Source organism: Ambystoma mexicanum, chromosome 10, assembly GCF_040938575.1.
Source record: "Ambystoma mexicanum isolate Mex_15411 chromosome 10, UKY_AmexF1_1, whole genome shotgun sequence".
Classification (NCBI taxonomy): domain Eukaryota; kingdom Metazoa; phylum Chordata; class Amphibia; order Caudata; family Ambystomatidae; genus Ambystoma; species Ambystoma mexicanum.
Genome location: NC_090932.1, coordinates 491405073 through 491425274, shown reverse-complemented (window position 1 = coordinate 491425274; position 20202 = coordinate 491405073).

The window sequence follows — 20202 nt, the reverse complement described above, 5'->3', positions numbered from 1 at the left end:
ATTACCATTCTATGCAATACTGAGTAATTGTCATGATCAAGACTGTAAATCATGGGTCCTGATCCCGTGTACTGTGTCTCAGGATCTCACAAATGATCTGCTTCATCAGCGGGTATCGCCGTTTTGTACAAGGTGTAACTTGGAAGAACCAATAAATGGGTAAATCAGGATGAGTAAGAAATGGCTGATCAGTTTGTACACTCTGATAGATATTGGTGGCTATGCAATATACGTAACTATTTGGCACTAGTCTGACATGACTAGTGCGTACCTCAGGATGAGTATGTGCTTGTCTATTAGAATAAACATGTGTGCTACAAATAATTACTAGGTCAATTATAAATATGGGTTGCACATACCTGGCAAGGCTGATGAGGTGCCAATGTGCAAATCTCCAAGTGGCGTGTCTTTAGTTGTCAACATCTGCTTAAATTGGTACAATGTTAGTGTTAACATAAATACATTAATTTCATGCTCAGAGTTGAGTCCAAGTTTCACACACCATAAGAAATCATATACAATTTGATTCTATTTGGTGCAGTTATAATTTCAAATCCCATTCTCTTTTGCCATTCTTGGCCCTCATAAGGCCTATAAATCTTAAGTCATTTGTGCCTGACATCTAGTGGCCTTCTTGCCAATGGGTTGCCAATGGCAGCTGGCGACCTTGACTACTCAGTCTAGAAATGTGTTCTCTGATCATAATACATAGCACTTATTGTATTGTAATACGTGTACTACCTACAATTTCTTGTAGACACAAATAATAGCGTAAACCACAAAATTAGTTCTACAATTGATGAACTCTAAGATCTTGATTTTTGGGGCTTTTTTGTCAATGTATTGCCGAATATCTGGGTGTGCATACCTGCACATGATAAAGGTACCACACTTGTGAAAACCTGTTGTGCTTCTTAGCCAGTCACTTCCACTGTTTCACTGTTGTCTAGAAATGAAGGTCAAAGCTTATTTCTAATGTTTGGTTCCCTAGTGAACATACATTTTGGTTTCTTGTCCAGCTAGGGACAAAAATCAGAATCCATGAGTAAAACATTCCAATGCCTTTGCACTATTTTGTACAGTATATGTGCATCTTTAGAATATCTGGTTATAATATCAAAATTACTGCAAGTTTTCTCTACTTGCGGAGTACTTTTTAGCAAATGCAATCTTTTTTGTTGTCTGATTTTGTGTTATGAATTGTTAATGACATTGGTTGGGTACCCCCTCTCTAGAAATCTTCTAGTCAGTAGATTTCATTCTTTAGTGAAAGATGATTCCTCGCTGTTATTAATGGCTGCCTTGCGATTGCAACAGCCAGCATGTAGAGGTGAACTGACCTCAGTGATCTTATGATATGTCTTAGGGCCTCATTACACGGTAGGCGGAGAACCATGGCGCTATTAGCGCCATGGTTCATGCCGGTAAAATACCGGCACCGCCTTCGTGGAAAGGGAAATTACCGCCCCATTCCAAGGTTGGCGGGTCGGTAATTCCCCCTTCCACCATTGCCCTTCCCCATTCCCATTTTTGCCCCATAGGGCATAATGGGAATGGGGAAGGCGCTAATTACGGCACCGCAAACTGTGGTACCGTAATTAGCTCCCTGGGTCCCTATGCGGTTGGTTTTTAACGCCTGCAAAAAGCAGGTGTTAAATTCCCCAACCCGCAAAGGGACCTCGTAGTAAGGCGGTAAGGATTTACCGGTACTGGTAAAATACTGGTACCAGTAAACCCTTACCGCCTACCGTGTAATGAGGCCCTAAGTCTCTTTTCTCCCCTCTGAAATGTAGACATGAACATCAAGGAAGTCAATGTTGGAGTTGTCAGAATATCCAGTTAATTTAATGCCAAACAAATTGTCATTCTGGTATTGTATATATTCATCCAATCTTTCGAATGAGCCATGTCTAATCAAAAGAATATCATCGATATGGCGTCTCCACATGATAAAGTTATTTGCAAATTCGTCACTCTTCAGTGCATGCATCTGTTCATAATGAGCCATAAAGAGGTTCACTAGTGTATTTATTTAGCCCCCATAGCTAAGTTTGTAGATAATAAGATTCTGCAAATAGGAAGACATTATTCTCAAGAGTAAATGTGAGGAACTCCTTGAGCATCTCAACATGCAGTCGATAGGACACTGAAAATTCTTGATAAGTATGATCAATTGCCTTTGTCTCCAAATCATGATTGATGGATGTATATAGAGCTGTCACGTCCAATTTTGCTAGTAGATATTCTTCCCACCATTCTACATCAGACAGTAGGTGTAGGAGCTGCATACTGTCCCTGATGAACGATGGGAGTTCCAAGACGTGCTCTTTAATTGCCTTGTCAATATATTTTGACAGTCCCTCTGTCGTCCACCTTATCACATTCATGATGGGGTGGACCTCTGGAAATTTGTTGAAGTGCTTATACATTTTTGGTAAAAATATACATGGTAGGCATAGTCAGGTTGGTTATACTGGGGAACCTTGTCTCATCATCTGTTAGGAGACCCTTACCGTGCCACACCTGTATCAGTGAATACAGTTTTTGTGCAATTATTTTAGTAGGATTCACTTTCAATTGCTATAGCATCCTGGGGTGCCCAGGTGTGTAATGCCTATGCTGAGATAGCCTCATGTGTTCATGACTACAATATTACCACCTAATCTGCCTCTTTAATCACTAGATATTTTTCACAGGCAAGCCTCTATAGTGCCATTTGTTCTTATCTGCTCAGATTGACCTTGATTTTTCTTATCTTTGTGTGATTCTTATCTAAATGTGAGTATATGTGATTGGTGACGGGATGATGAAGTGTCTCAATCATACTCTCATGAGACAGTTGTGGAGTGAATCTCAGTTTTGGTTTGAGTTCCTGTATTTAGAAATGTCTAGCGTATATCTCTTAAAATACCTTCTTGCAAGAGATTTGTCTCTGATTGTAGTGACATTAGTAGATGTGTGTTTTCCATGTTCATCTATGGTAAGAAGACTTATGGGATCCTGTGTTATTCTGGGTACCAATGTTTTAATTTGGGATGCAAAAAAATCTTTTATTTCAATTTTCTAATGAATTTGAAAATGTCTATCTGGAAGTTAGAATAATTTGTCCCTATGGTAGTGGAAAATGATAGTGCTTCCTCCTCTGCCTTAGTAAGTTCTCTGTCCAACAGGTTGACCAACAAATCGTTTTTGGTCATTTCCCTAATTTTTTCCTTGAGCCCGATCTTGTTAGAATTTGTGTTTGGCCCATATCCCCATCTGAGCTTCCTCCTGCCAACCCTCCTGCCCCATGTATGGTGATCCATGTTGCAGTATTTTGTACGGGTGGCAACTGGAACCTTACTAATTTGATATTGCATTGTGTTCCTTATTAGTACCTTCATTTTTGCCCTAAAAAAAACCTCCCCTATGTTTTGTATGTCTCATGATCTGAGCTGCCTGATGATGTATTTGGGGTGCTCTCTTATGATTTTTAGAAATATCATCAAATTTGGTCTGAAAAGTATCTCTATAATCTCTTTAACCCCAAAAGTATTTCCTAAATTTGCGCAATTTGACTTTGTCCTGATCTAGCCTCAAAATCTCATACATTTTGGTGTAGTTTTTATCCTAACTGTTTGTGGGCTTGTCATGTGTTTTATCTCTTGTTTGGTATTTTCTATTATGGTGTGTGAGCTTATAGTCGTATTCCCAAATTGGAGGATGTATTGATCAGAAGCTAATGCGCACCACTTGCTGTAACTTTTGACAACGATGTGGACATTTTAATGAGACTATATCTTGTCTATTTTCCCTATTTTCTAAACACCTGCCCACTGCTGGTATGTAACATCTTTTTGAATATTTGTTATTTTTTCAATTTGAATTGTAATCCTGAAATCACATGTTGCAAAACAAAACAACATTTTAACATTTTAAACCATAATCAACATACTTGAAGACGACTAAGTGTCAAAACACGTGTCGGCTGTCATCAGAATAATAAATCAATAGTACAGGCAAAGTCACTTTGTAAATTACTATATGATATGAAATGATATGATATGGCATTTATAACGTGCCTATACACAAGTGTTTTAAGGCACGATGAGGCAAGGGAGGGGAAACAGAGGGAGGACAGAGGCAGCGATCCTACTAGGCCAGGTGACATTGAGATCGCACCACTGCAGAGGAGGGCGGAAGGGAAAAGTGCAGGAGGAAAGGGGAGGGGACAGTGCATGACATAGGATAACAGTAAGATAAATACGGACAATAAATAAAAGTGCAGCCAGCTGGTGGCAAGTGCAAGGGTAAGTGCAGAGATCTGGTGACAAGTGGTAGTAGGGGCTGTAGTAATAGAGAACAGCTCCTGAGTGCAGGGTTTGACAGGGGGCAGTGCAGGTGTGCAACTGGTGGGGAGGGGACCTGGGCCCGAGATCATAGGGTAGCCAGGTAACCAGTCCAGTTTCAGATTCAGCCATGAGATCAGCAGGTGAGATAGGATCCCTGGGCTTGAGGCCCAGGACAAGTCTTGCAGCCTTGTTTTGGATGAGTTGCAGAGGGCGGAGAGTAGAGGCAGGCAGATTTATAAAGAGGCTGTTGCAGTAGTCCAGCCTAGAGAAAACCAGAGCTCCGGAGACAGTGAGCTTCTGGAGGAAGGAGAGGAAAGGGAGAATAACTCTGAGTAGGTGCAGCTGGTAGTGTGATTTCTTAGAGACGTCAGAGATGTGAGGAGAGAATGAAAGAGTGGAGTCAAAGATGACCCCAAGGTTTTTAGCCTCACAGCTGGGAGCAGGAAGAGGGCCAAGAGAGGCCAGCTAGAAAGTAACAGAAAAGAAGGAAGCAGGTGTGCCGATGAGAAGAATCTCAGTCTTACTGGTATTAAGGCAGAGATCATTGGCAGCACACCACTCCTGGATGACAGACAGACAGTCAGAGATGAGAGAAGGACATTAGGTGTTGGGAAGGCAGCTGAAGATGAGTTAAGTGTCATCCGCATAGCACTGAAAGTTGGGGCAGAGAGCAGCAATGCAGTGGCCAAGAAGTGTCAGGTATTGGTTGAACAGCCAGGGAGAAAGGTTAGACCCCTGGGGAGCACCACAGGTAGAGATAGAGATAGAGGAGAGGAAGGACCTAAGATGTACCTGGGAGGGTCGATCGGAGAGGAAGGAGGTCAGCCAAGCCAGGGCATGATCGGTGATACCCAGGTTATCATGGAGATGGTTAAGCAGGATGGCATGGTTGACCGTGTCAAATGCCGAAGAAAGATCAAGTAAGATGAGGACACCCGGGGTGCTGGAATCGAGGTTGGAGATCAGGTCTTCACGGATGTTCAGGAGAGCAGTTTCTCTGCTTCTGGCAGCTCTGAAGCCATACTGATGGTCATGGAGACAACCAACAGATTCAGTGTGAAGATTAAGCTTGGAGATGGCCAGCTTTTCCAGGAGTCTGCCCAGAAAAGGATTGATGGAGATTGGACGATAGTTAGTTGGGCAGGAAGAGTCAGCAGAGGGGTTTTTGAGAAGAGGGTGCACAAGGGGGTGCTTCAGGGGGGAGGGAAAGACTCCAGTGGTGAAGGAGTGGTTGCAGAAATCAGCCAGAGCAGGAGCCATGGTGTCAATGTGGTCCTTGACGGTTTTCGAGGAACAGGGGTGAACCTGTTTTGATGAGACATTCATAGATCAGACTTGTCTAGAAACCTTGTTTGGGGAGAACAGGAGAAAGGCAGAGAAGGAGGGGTGGGGGAGGTGGCCGCAGAAGGGCCAGAGGAAGAGCAGGGAGTAGAGGGAGGAGGGAGATTGGAAGAGAGAGAGGACAGGATGTCCTGAGTTTTAGAGATGTAATAAGAAGCTTGGGCTGTGCAGAGGGCCTGGGAGGGGACAAGAGAGGTAGAGACTGCAGCAGGATTGGCCAGCTCTTTGCATATTTTAAAGAGTTTGGCCGAGTTGTTAGATGCTGCAGAGACATTGGCTTGGGTGTGGGCTCTCTTCTTGGTGTGGACAGAGAGGCGGTATTGCCTTTGGAACAGACGGCAGGCCAGTTTGTCAGAGCAAGTACCGGAAGCACCCATTTCCTCTCAGCCACCCTGCACTTGAGTTTAAGGGTGATGAGGTCTGAGTCATAGCAAGAGTTGCACTTGGCTTTGGGCTTCAAGCAGATCCTCATGGCAGGGGCAAGAACATCCAGAGTATCAGATATAGCAGAGTGGAGCATGGAAAGGGCTGTGTCAGGGTTTGAGTCAGCCAGGGGGGGAGGTGGGATGAGAAAAAGACGGCGAAAGCCACGACTGACAGACACTTCATGGGTCAGATAACCGAGAAAGAAGGTGGCAGTGCTGGAGTTGGCTTGGCCTGAGGGGTAGAGGGGAGCAGGAGAACAGATTTGTCACATGACCACAGATTTGTCTGTGGCTAAGTGCAATTCTCCAGCAGAACCTTATTGGCTGTGGATATGAAGGATGGACAGATAGAATATGCATTATATGCACCAGAGGGTGGGTACCATCTATAGCATTGCTCAAATGCTGCATCCTGTGAGTCACTCCTCTTTTGAAGAAGAGCTTGAAAAGGTAGGTCCAAGGAGTTTGCTGATGGGTGTGTTGTTTGGTTCGGTTTTCAAATTTAGGTAACAGAATTTGTGTGCATCGACCCCAGTATTCTAATGGATCTACGCACAGGAGTATTAATCCTGTAATTAGTACATTATATGCATTTTAACCAAATGAAAGTTCATGGCTCTTGCCTTATGGAGGAGATGGAGTGTAAACTGCACCCTATACTCTAAAAGCTTACTTCAGAAGATCTTTTGTACAGTACAGAGGTCTACGGATGTAAAACTGAACTTAATAAACAGTTATCGTTCTTACTCTTCACACCCATATTTAGCAAACTTCAAATGTTCCCAATTTTAGAAGAGGAACTAATGGTGCCCCAAGGAAACTTAGTCTTTGTAAAGGATCACACAGTGTGGTCAAGTAATGAAGCGATGATCACAACACAGGGCCCCATGTTCCAAAGATGATGACTCTAACGCTAGTTTTCTCAGCTCCACTCAGTGAATGTGATATTGGAGTGGTGGGAATTCTGGAGGATGTAACATTCAGAAATGTGTTACTTACCTTTGTAAGCTTTTTCTTTGTTAGGTGAATATGTAAGAGAGGCTGAAAGATCCTAATTTTAAAGGTCTTGGACTAAACCCATGAAATGTAATAATTGACAAGAATGATTTACTCAGCTAAATGAGCATGTTTGTCCTGTATTCAACCCCTTCCCCTTATCCTTGTTCACAGCTATATGTACTTTGAAAGGTTTAATGCAGCAAAGATAGATTATTGGAAGTGAGGCATGGGTGAATTGTGATGAGTAAGGGAGGCTTTCCTTGGACTCTTTAATTTTAGGAATTTTAGACTCAAATAAGGAAAATGTGCTTCAGCAGAGGATGTTCATTTAAATGCACACTTATATTTTAATACATTTCACCAAAGACACAACATATACAGAGAGTTTGGATTTTAAAAAGCTTACTTGGAGATTTAGATCAAAAGATTTGAACAACTACATGTGTACATATAAAGAGCAGTAAGTAGCTTGAAGATGAGCATACTACTGGGACCCCTTTACACTTTTGACACATGTATCTTGACATTTCCCCATGTCTAGTTTAGGTAACTAGGCAAAGAGGCCCACAGGGAACTGGGCAAAGCTCCAATGAGTCTAAATGAAAAGCAACCATTTAGGCTTTTTGAAAGTTGTGGCTACATTAAGTACAGTTATGGTATTCTTTATGATTTGACATACACATCTTTGGCCTAACACACCTGATATTGAGCTTTTCATTTACTCTCATCAGAGCAACTATTTAAGTATTTTGAAGGAATTGGCTAGCTGAAGTTAAAGTACAATGAAAGTATCATTTATGATTTGACAGACACACATCTGGCTTAACACACTGAACTTGAGCTGTCCAGTTGGTGCAAAATGAAATACCTTCTAGGAAAGATATATTTCTTGGTATGGTAATATTTGAGAATCAATACCTAGCAACTGAAAGTTCAGGAGTAAGAACTTGGAATGTATTTAATACATTTTAGGCTTCAGGTGCTTTTCATGAAAAGCATAAGAATATTAGACACACAAATGCATGAATAGCACAATTGGAAATATAAAAGCACTAAAACAGATGCAGGTATTAGCACTAAAACCAGTTCAAATTTTGCAATAAATCTAAAGTGTGATGTAGATAATTATTGCCATATTTAAGAGCAAGAGGGCAATTCTCAAAGGCCATTTCAGCACACAAACTGCCCAGAACAGGGACCCTTAGACCATGTTAACCCCTTTGCTCAGCTAAATACTTATCTTACTACCACAGAAGCAAAAAAAAAAAAACAAACCAACACGTTACAATACACCTACAATCCTAAATGCATTAATATTGGCATTATTGGGAGTGAGAGGCTAACAGACAGTTGCACTTTAGCCTCCACGCTACTCTAGGTAAAGTCCCCTACAGACACACTATCCCCTTGTTACAACTCTAGTGGACAATCTTTAAGATAGGATACAAATCTCTCTTAATGTTGTCAGCAGTTTATTGGAGCAACTGATAGATCAGACCAATGCTAAACTAATGAATTGATTATCAGGGATCTACTAAAAGGAATCTGGAAAATACATGGGTGAAAAACATATATTGGAAAGGGGGGCTTATGAATGACTTTTCTTGTTGGCAAAACATGCAACCTTCAACCACTCGAAGTGTAAAACCAAAATCAAGATTCAATCCCATGCCCAAATAGACCAAATATGAATGCATAACCTACCACTGAATAAATAAAAAATAAAACAACAAGAAAATGGAATTCAACCTTACCTTAGGAAACTTCACACATTTGTACTTTTAAATGTATCAGCAACATAGGTAAAGGCAGTCCACATTTACCGAAGACTTTGTGAGAATCTGCAGAAATCTGTGTCCTTCTTTTGTGGAGTCAGAAATTAAATACTTACAGAGGGGAAACCTCGTGGAGCTGTCCGAACATTTCAGAATCTGCAGGTAATGTCTGAAATCTTCGAGGAATTTGGAAAGTCTATGCTCTTAAGGAAACTGCATTTTTGTGAAATAATGTACACCACAGACATTGACATCCTCTTGACATAGGTCCCATTTACAGCAACTTCGGTTTACCTTTGGCCCATTTGATTCAGTGACTCTGTGTTATTAGATGAACTTTCATCAGGGTTTCTTTCCCTCATAGGACCAGAAGTAAGGGGGCATGTATATACCTGCAGCACTCCTGCAGGGACCGGGCAGGATACCGATGTATATTAATTTTTTTGTCACAGGGACTGATGGTAGGCGCATTGGTTAGGACTCACCAGTTGTTTTATCCCCAACATCTGTGGCTCCCCACTAATTTCAATTCTTGCCTTTAATGAGCTTATGTCCGCCTTTGAAGATGCTGATTTAAAACATAAAATACAGGGTTTGGATCCGTTTCATCAGAGTCAAAGGATGCATGCTTTTAGTCTTATGAAGTTATTAGGGTTAAATGTCATGTGAAATATGTTCCTGTGGTAACTCCTGGATTTAAATCATATGTGATATAATTTCTCCTTCATCTAATGTTTTGGTATAAAGGGCCAGTTCTACTTGCTTGTAATCATCTCTTTGATGTTTTTTCTTTGCTGCATGAGCATCCCACATGCCATTACTGTCTACAATGTTGATGCTAGCATATTTCTCGCAGAAGTAATAGAAAGAGAAGCAGAAATGGAACAAGAAAATGGCTGAAAACCTCATTCCGTTGTCTCCCTCGATACAGCTGTTGCTATGTGATATGTGTATGTATGTCATTGTATCCTTGGTACGCCATGAACGAGGCACTCATATGCCTCAGAGCATTGTTCCAATTTTATTTAAAACCCATAATGGAAATACCTTGGATACATTACATCAAGAGGTATTGTGTTGGCAATACAGACAAGAGCAGGCAGTCGAATTACAGCAAAAGAAATCCATATCATTCAAGGCCACACAATAAAGGACACGGGCAAATGAATCAACTGTTCACAAACATGCCAGTAATCAGCATAGATTCCGAAGTTACACCACACTGGTAGACGCTTTTCACATTTAGAATCGCATCACTTCCAACCTAAATCGCTTCTGGATACTAAGAATGCTAGACCCACCTCAGATTTTTACATTGGCCACCAGATAAAAGGAAGAGGACACATGAATAGCTCCAGGGGTCAAGCAGGCATGTTTATATTGAATTACAGCCGGGATGGGAAGCCACTTTGGCAAAGAAGGCATATGGTCCACAATTATTGACCCAACCACCTGTATAGCAGTGACATGGATCACCACATTTAGCAGAGCAAGGGTGGATATGTGCAATTCATAAAAGACTGACTTCCCATTGTGTGTCAGGGAAATGTCCAAAACCAGACTGAGCATATGCAGTTCAGAGAAAGGAATGCATTTCTGAATAGAGTAGATAGAGCACATATCGATGTTTGCTGCCATTACCAACATCCGGGCATATGCCTACATAGACAAATGAGAACCAAGCCATACATAAGAGATGTGCACAGGTGGTAACAGGATGTGCAATACGATCAGTTTATTTATTTATTTATTTATTTATTTGCATTTTTAAAGCACACAACAGCCCAAGGGCATTGTGGCGCTGTTACCTTTATACATTGCTGGTTACAAAGGAAAGGCTAAGTAGTTACATTGATATTTGCATTTACGGTTCATCTTGGAGTTGCACAGTACAAAGCAGGAAGTATATATTTGCATGTACTGTTCACCTTGGGGTAACATAGAACATGGAAAAAAGCAGATAGTAAATAAATTGCAGCTAGTTGGTTTGCAGGGGTGAGAGGGCTAGGGAGCTCAGGTGTAATGAGGGTTATATGAATAGTGTGGTTTTGAGGGACAATTATTTCAGTGATGAATGAACAGGAACAGTGGATGATTGGAAGTATCCGAGACTCAAGCTTGAATTTGTTCAACTTTAAGACCTGATAAGCCACCAAACCTTCAAGAGCCTGAAGGCATAACTTTAGCATTTGAAAATCTTCTCTGTCCATACTGCCTGCAATTAATGATCAGTATCATCCTTTTGCTGGCTCACGAGGACCTTAATACCTCTGATCAGATCACACATCGGTTTCAAGTAGATATTGCATGATAATGGGGAAAGATCAACTTTTGGGGTACAGTCCAGGGGGAGGGGACTCAAGCTGGCTCACTGCCCCACTTTCTAAGTAACTAAACATGTTAAGACAGGATGTAGTACCAAGTCAAAATATGGACCCCAATCCCATATTCAGCAGCACCTTTTGTTCGAGCATATCAAAAGCCACAGCAAAAATTAAATACATCAGAATGCGAGAACCACAATAGACCAGGGTTTCAGTGCTGTATTCAGAATGAAATGTAGATAGGCAGAGGTTCAAGAGGTTCAGATCAATAATAGTTGCATTTGACTGTGGCAAAAAATTATACCTCAAATGTTGTCTCCTGTAAAAGAAAGAACCATAATGAGGTGGTAGTTTCAAAGGCATTCTTGATCTAGTCAACATTAATAAGATCATTAAGCTGGTATGTGGGAGCCTCTCTACTGAGAACGAACATTGGCCAAATACCCTGTGCTATGGATTGTCTTCCACTCAGGAGGCACTACAGCCATGTTTAAGCTCACTGGACCCTTCACAGAGGAGAAATATCAATTTCTGTCTGGTTTTACCCACAAAGGCAGTCCAGCACCAAAATGCTAGGCTATTCTCATCTGAACAAGTGTACCATGAGCAACCCAAGACATGTGTTTCGGCCTTGTTGGGCCTCCTCAGCGAAGGTGAAGCTGAGCATCTCTAAGGCACAGTGAGCAAGGGGTCCAGGTCTGCATTACCCTTGGTTACTTAGGGTGAAGACCCACGTTTCACAAATTAAACAGTTGTGTGGGGCTCCTCTAGTGAGAGTGGAAATGTGTCAAATACCGTGTCCTATGGGATTTCTTCCACTCAGGAGGGTCTACAACCACGTTTCTGGTCACTGCACCCTTCACAGAGGAGAAATATCCATGTGCATATCATTCTGGTTCCACCCGCAAAGGCAGGCCAGCACCGAAATGCTGGGCTATTCTCCTCTGAACAAGAGTACCAGCAGTCAACCCAGACGCATATTTCGGCCTTGTTGGGCTTCCTCACTGAGGTGAAGCTGAGCCTAAGGCACACAGAGCAAAGGGTCCATGTCCGAATTTCCCTTGGCTACTTAGGGTTGCTAAACAACAGTGCTAATAGGATGGGCCTCATTACGAGTTGGGCACAAAGGGATACTGGGCACCGGTGAGGACACCAGTGCTGGTAATCCCTTTACGCCCTATTCCGAGTTCCCTTAGCGGGTCCCTTCCTTAACGCCTGGTTTTACTATGATTATCTCCAAACTCGTAATGAGGCCTGATGTATTCATAAAATCTAAGATGATATCTTATATTCAGACAAAGGGCCTCATTACACGGAAGGCGGTAATGGTTAACGGTCACCGTTAATGGTAACGGTGACCGTTAACCATTACCGCCTTACTACGAGGTCCCTTAGCGGGTTGGTGCTTTAACGCCTGCTTTTTGCAGGCATTAAAAATCAACCCGCTAAGGGACCTTTGTGCTAATTAGGGCACCGCAAAATTGCGGTGCCGTAATTAGCACCTTCCCCATTCCCATTATGCCCTATGGGGCAAAAATGGGAATGGGGAAGGGCAGTGGTGGAAGGGGGAATTACCGCCCCGCCAACCTTGGAATGGGGCGGTAATTCCCCTTTCCACCAAGGCGGTGCCGGTATTTTACCAGCATGGACCAAGGTGCTAATAACACTTTGGTCCTCCGCCTTCCATGTAATGAGGCCCAAAGTAAAAAATTGGTTTAGGCAACACAAGCCATCTCTGCACAAGCCAATTGGGCTATTATGTATGAAGCCATGAATGTTAAAGGCAGCCATACATTTTGGCACTATGTTGATAAGTTTGCCAAGAGAGAATGCTTTAACTAATGTCCTAGCTAAAATCAGATGGGTTGATTATATTAAGAAATTGTTTTTTTTACAAAGATACAATCAGAGGCTGCTTTATTAATTACAAACGGGACGGTGAATACTGATGAGTCAAAAAATACCCTAGGGTTCTCTTTTTAAGTGGAGGTTATTCGCAGATTCATTAATAAATTGAAAGCCTCTAGAGCACCGGGACCAGACTAATTCCATTATGTGGTGATAAACGCCCAACCACAACTGTGGGCAGAGAGTATACATTGCTTATTTAAAAATATAGTTAATTGTGTGAATTTTCCTTCTTCTTGGAAGCAGGCTAATATCATCCCCATATTTAATAAGAGATGCACACTGATCCCAATAATTACAGACTACTGCATTGACTGATGCAAAGGCAAAGATGTTTTCTCTATGTTTGTTAGAAAAACGAAATAAATGGGTCAAGACTCAAATGCCTATTCCTAATCAACAAACAGGGTTCAGAAAAGGTATGAGTGCAATTTTTAACATATATAAACTGATTTATTCAATCAGAGTTGCTCTGAATTTGAGAGAAGGTAAATGGTTTATATGTTACAACGATTAACCAAAGGCATTTGATTCTGTATCCTGGACCTTGTTATGGCAACAAATTACAAGAATGAGATGCAATGGATCAATGTTAAATCTGATCAAGCAATGTTATCAAGAAACCTCAGTTTTTATAAGGCTGGATGCAAATGGGGTGACATCTGAGGACAATGAGACACATGTGGGAGTAAATCTTGTATGCGTGTTGGCACCCCCGCTCTACAACCTCTAAGTCTCTAATATGTATCAGTCCTTTAATAACTGTAGGAATTTCTCACCCAAAATTGGTATCAAATATTTGGCATGGCTCTCTTATGCTGATATTACCCTGTTAATGGATAAGACGGCTATAGGATTACAGCGGAGTATAGACACATTTAGTTCATACCCCAGAGCTAATGGCCTGGCCATAAATGTGGCAAAAACCAAGATATTGGTGATTGAAAAAGATAGGGAAAAAAATCAAAGGTTTATTTGGAAAATCGAGGAGTCCCCCATTGATTTATCCCAGGATTATGGACCTCATTACGACCCTGGTGCTTCCGTAATGAAGGGTGTCGGTACGGGACCAGCACCCTTCATCACGGGAGCGCCTATTACGAGGTTCCCTTTGCGGGACCCGAAACAGACGTCTAGTAAAACCAGATGTCCTTTCCGGTTCCCGCGAGGGGAAGAGGGAATTAATAATGGGCCATTTGTAATGTGCCCGTTATTGCCTCCCTCCCCATTCCCATTGAGCCCTATGCAGGCTCATATGGAAATGGGGAATGGTTCCTGCAAGGAGGAATTACCGGGTCCTCCAATGTCGAAATGACCCGGTAATTCCTCATTGCAGCAATCCGGTATTGGAGCCCGGTATGGAGGCAGCCATGGCGCTAATAGCACCATGGCTACGTCCATACTCGTAATGAGGCCCTATATCTATTCGGGAGTACCAATTAACCCTAGATTAAAGATCGGTTTACTAAATGGCTATTTGAAGCCAAAGCCTTAAAAAAGTAGGAATATTATATCCTTTATCACTCATACGGGGAAAGTGGGGGTCATTCCAAGGCAGGGCTAATACAATTACATAAAAGCTGATTTGTTCTATGTCCTGGAAGTATTTAAGGAGATAGAAACTCGATGGCTCTGTTGCTTGGAGGGTACAATATGGACAAATCTGCTGTGAGACTGGTCTCAGATCTCTCCAGACATCTTGGCTTATTTGAGTGGAGCATTTGATTTAAAACTGTTAGACATGGACAAGGAGGATGATTCACTACTTATGTGTCTTTCAAATATGGCCAAGGGCCTATTGCGCAAGACAGCAACATTTTTGAGCTGGGAAGAAGAGATTAGATAGATATTAGCACCATGGCTATCCCCTTACCGCATTCCGGGTCCGGGTTCCCGAAAATAGGGACTTACTGGGTCATTCCAACCGTGGAGGACCCGGTAAATCCCCATTCCGGGAACCATTCCCCATTCCCATTCGAGCCCCTATAGGGCTCAATGGGAATGGGGATGGAGCTAATAACGGTACCGCAATTTGCGGTACGTTATTAGCTGTGAAGTCCCTTAACGGGTCACGTCCTTAACACCTGGTCGGACCAGGTGTTAAGGAAGGGACCCGCTAAGGGACCTCAGAATAGGGTGGTAAGGGATTACCGGCACCGGTGCCTTTACCGGTGCTGGTAATCCCTTACCACCTACTGCGTAATGAGGCCCATTGGGCCTCATTCCGAGTACGGCGCTAACCAATGGCGCTATTAACGCCTTGGTTGACGCCGTACCTGGACCGGCAGCGCCTTGGTAGATGGCGGAATTACCGCCCCATTACAAGGTTGGCAGGGCGGTAATTCCCCATTCACCAAGGCTCTTCCCCATTCCCAAATGAGCCCCCATAGGGCTCAATGGGAATGGGAAAGATACAAATAACGGTGACCGTTCATTACGGTCACAGTTATTGGCTTGGAGGCCCCTTTGCGCCCTCGACTTTAACACCTGCTCAAAGCAGGCGTTAAGGGCGAGGGCGCAAAGGGAACTCGGAGTATGGCGGTAAGGGATTACCGCCACCGGTCTCATTACCGGTGGCCGCTATCCCTTACCGCCATACTCGGAATGAGGCCCATTGACTTTATTATAGGGAACCCATATATCCTGACAGTGGCAATTAAGACAATGGGCCTCATTACGAGGCCAGCAGTAAGGGGTTAATGGCACCGGTAAGGATGCCGATGCCGTTAACCCCCTACCGCCGCATTCCGAGGTCCCTTAGCGGGTCCAACTAAGGCCGGCTGGTTTTACTAGCCGCTCTTAGCGGGAGCCGCTAAGGGACCAGGGAGCTAATAACGGGCCCGCTATTTGCGGGCCTGTTATTACCTCCTTCCCCATTCCCATTGAGCCCTATGGGGGCTTGAATGCGAATGGGGAATGGTTTTCAGAATGGGAACTTACCGGATCCTCCAAGGTTGGAATGACCTGGTAAGTCCCCATTCCGACTACCCAAACCCGGACACGACTTTGGAGGCAGCCATGGTGCTAGCAGCACCATGGCTGCCTCCGAGGTCGTAATGACCCCCAATTAAACTTAAAGCAGATCTGTGGGATAGGAGCCAGTTGCTAACAAAAGAATGCTCTCACGATATGTGTCACAATATTTTCAATTCCGCAAGCCTTTTGACTAGCTTATACGTTGCCCAAATAGAATGGTTTGAGATTTTATTATGCGTATGAGAATTGAACAACTTAAAACAAAAGTGATTATGCGGGGTTAGCAGTGGTTATGTAGACTGTACAAGAGGGAAGTTGAGACTGTACGCTCTGTTTTAACAAAATGCCCTAATTTATTGTTGAATTATGATAAGGGATATAATACATTTGTTCATAGATTGTACAACATTGGCTCAGATCTGTTTTGGAGTATGAGTAATTCAGGTGATTCCCTTGTCGTTGTTACTGCTGAGTTTTATATCTGGAAAGCGTTTTAAAGACTATTAAGTGTATTTTTTGAATTTATTATAGAGGTTAAGAGGTTTTTTTAGCATGACAATATCAGATGAATTTTAGGAATATTTGGCCGAAAAGAAAGTAAAGTTAGACATTTTATCAATTAGTATCACTTCTATTGTTAGAATTTGTATGGGTATTTTATGCAAATGTACATGTTACGTGCTGTAAATATGTCTATGATATTTTATGAGATGTATGTAGAAATGTTTGTATTTTGTAATTTGTATTTTGGACTGTGTCTAAGGCTTATAATTAAACACATACACAATAAAAAATAAACAGTGTTAAAAGAAGAAAAGATTACAAGTTGAGGGGACGGGCAGGTTCCGAACTCAGACTGAAGGGACAGGCAATCTATTTGGTGACCGATGTGCGGAAGAGCTCAGCAAATATATTAGTCATATGGCCTTCGGCAAGACCCAGAGATTGGAATGCAGGGTTTTCCAAGCACAGTTTTAGTCAGGGCTTCACGTGGCAGGGGCTGGCCAGGTTCATGAACAACATACCAGACCTCAAGAATTTGGACAAGCAGGCTACTGGGATTGTCCTCTGCATGACTCCTTCTCCAATGTAGGCCATAGGAACAATAGCCACAGGTGGTGGAATATCTGACAATTATCAATTACCACAAGTGAGAGTTCCCTTGACACATTTGTCCTTGGGAAGTTATACAGCAAGATATGTGCATAATTGGATGCTTATATTAGAGGATGCTTGGGTTTTACAGAGCACTGGGGTTTTTACTTGAAACTATATGTAGTCCCCAGGCAGTAGAGGCTCTTAGTGTCCATACATTTCTCCCTACAGGAGAGGGAACTGCTGGAGAGTTATGTGGTGGACTTCACCTGCCCAATTTCAATGGTTGGGTGGTTTTTCACTCTTTTTGGCTATTCTAAGGAAGTGTTATTGGCTCACTTTCTTGTACCTGAAACACACCTACCTACCTGGTTTCGCTCAGTTTCTGTCTCAAAAGGCAATTCCTTTAATTCCATTTGAACAGTCAAGTGTGTAAATGTGCCCGTCTGCCTTTTTGGATTGTCAATGGAACCATTCTGCTTCACAAGGCTGGTGATACCAGTAGCTGCTGCCCTCCACACACAGGAAGTGTCCTTGTTATCTACTTGATCATCTACTTGAACAAGATCGTCATGGCTCAAGAGACATGGTGCTTACGCTCCCACTTCTAGCTATTTGCAGACCTCCTTCCATGGTTTGGGCTGATATACAAGGAGAAGTCAGTTCTTCTCACGACACTGAGTTTTGGAGATTTCAAGTGGCCACAGAATGTACCACCTTTTAACCCCTGTGAGCATAAAAGTATAGAATATAAAGATGATAAAGAAGATATTCCCAGCAAAAGAGAGATCAAAATACTAGTCAGAATCATAGGGTTACTAGTTCCGTCCATCCATCTGGTATTTCTGGGACCATTTCATCAGGACAGTGGAAGGGGTCTAATATAAAGATTTAATTTCCCTGGACCAGGAAGCTCTGACAGAGCTTCATTGTTGGCTGAACCACATGTGAGTGTAGAATAACTGATCAATCTTCAGGTTGGTTCAAAACCTTGGTAACAAATCAGATGCCAGCAGATCAGGCAGAGGAATCTTGCTGCTGGAAAAGTCTCTATGGGTGATAAATGGTTTCCAGGTGAACAGTGTCTTCATATCAATTGCCCGGTGTAATTGGTAGGGGTCATTTACAATACAGGCTTTGTGTAGAGACAGGATAGGTGCAAGCATCTTCCTCAAGATGGACATGTGTCCATTATGCTTTATGCACACAATCAAAATTGTTGGTCTGATTGCACAAAGATGTTTGGCATTACTGCCTCCAACATAGTCTGGCAGTCAAAGTGGAATATGTTCCTGGTCTATGCAGGTTGGTAGCTGAATGGAATTCCTATTGCCCCATGAATCTCACTGACAGCAGGTTGGATCAGGCAGTGCTCAGTGATCCACAGGTCACTTAGTGTCCATTCCACTCGGGCCTCCATGCTCAATATTCAGTTGCCTAGCTTCATCAGTTGGAGACTGGACACCTAAATAGGGGCATTAGGTGCATTTCTGCAGTCCTTGGGTGGGGGATGAAGTATGACTTTTTATTTATTTATTGATTATTTATAAGTCATCTATACAGCAAATGGTGTTTCCAGACACCACAAGACAAAAAGGGGGGATGACGGAAGGGGGGATAAATAACAATAGCGGTCCTAATAGGCCTTGTGACATTTGGATTGTGCAAGTTCAGTAACGAGAAGTGCCGAAGGGGGAAGGGGGAAGGGGGAATGTGCACAATGCTGGGGGGACGGAGGGATAGCCAGGGATTAGACATGTGCTGAGGGGAGCCCAGGGAGGTAAGTGCTGGGGGGCTGAGGGTAGGACCACCATCTATGTTCGAAGAAAGGGGTGAACAAGACTCCAGAGGGACAGATTTTGGGGAGTACTGTTATAGACTGGTCAAGGTTTGCCTGCTAACCCGAGAGCCCCCACTTCACCCACCCTGTGCTCACAAGCACTGAGCCCATTGGAAAAGGTGCTCAATGTACTGCACTTCTTGGTTACTGTTTCATTTCAGCGGAAAAGTGCCATAGTGGGGGGGGGGTGTAACAGGCCACGCAGTCACACTGCCTACACCAGGTGTTGGCCATCATGACTGCATGCCCCTCAGTCTGCAGGAACATATACATGCCCAGAACACCTGCAGAAAGGCAAGCTGTTGTCCAGCAATTTTATGGGGTGGCACACTTCCCCAAAGTGCTAGGTGCCATTGATTACACCCATGTGTCTCTACATCCACCCAGGGCCACTGAGCACATCTATCGAAACCGCAAGCACTGGCATTCCATCAACGGTCAGGTAGTATGTGATGCCAAGGGAATCATCACCTCAGTATATGCCAACTATCCAGGGTCAAGCCATGATAGTTTCATATTCAGAATGTCACCCCTAAACCGGGACCTGGAAGCTGGGCGGGATGGTGACACATGGCTGATTGGTCAGTATAAATCCCTCTGCACATGCATGCATGTCAGACACTGAGAAATGTGAAAACCCCACAAATGATAGCCATTATCACCTCCCCAGGGGACAGTGCCTACCCTCTGAGCACCTACATGATGACGCCAATTCGGAACCCCACCACACCACCCGCGGTAAAATACAACACAGCCCATATTGCAACCCGGGGCATAGTGGAGGGCACATTTGGAGTGCTCAAGTCACGCTTTCACTCTCTTGACAGCTCTGGTGGGCAGCTGCTATATGCACCCCCAGTAGTGTGCAGGATCATAGTGGCAGCATGTGTCCTGTACAACGTTGCAACCCGGCGGGGCGTGCGGTGGACATGGTGGTGCCCCCACATCCCCAACCACATGCACGGCCGCTGTGCATGGGAGGTGAAAGGGAACGTGGTGAGGCAGCTCGGACCCAGCTTGTGGCAAATGACTTCACCTAAAATCCCACCTATGCAGAGTGTACACAGCCCTGGCACATACCAGCTGATAATCAATGATGATGACAAAAGGGACAGTCAACTGTCACAACCATACCAGCCTGAGATTGTTCACCTGGAAGTGTTACATTGTGTGCATGTCTAGCTACTT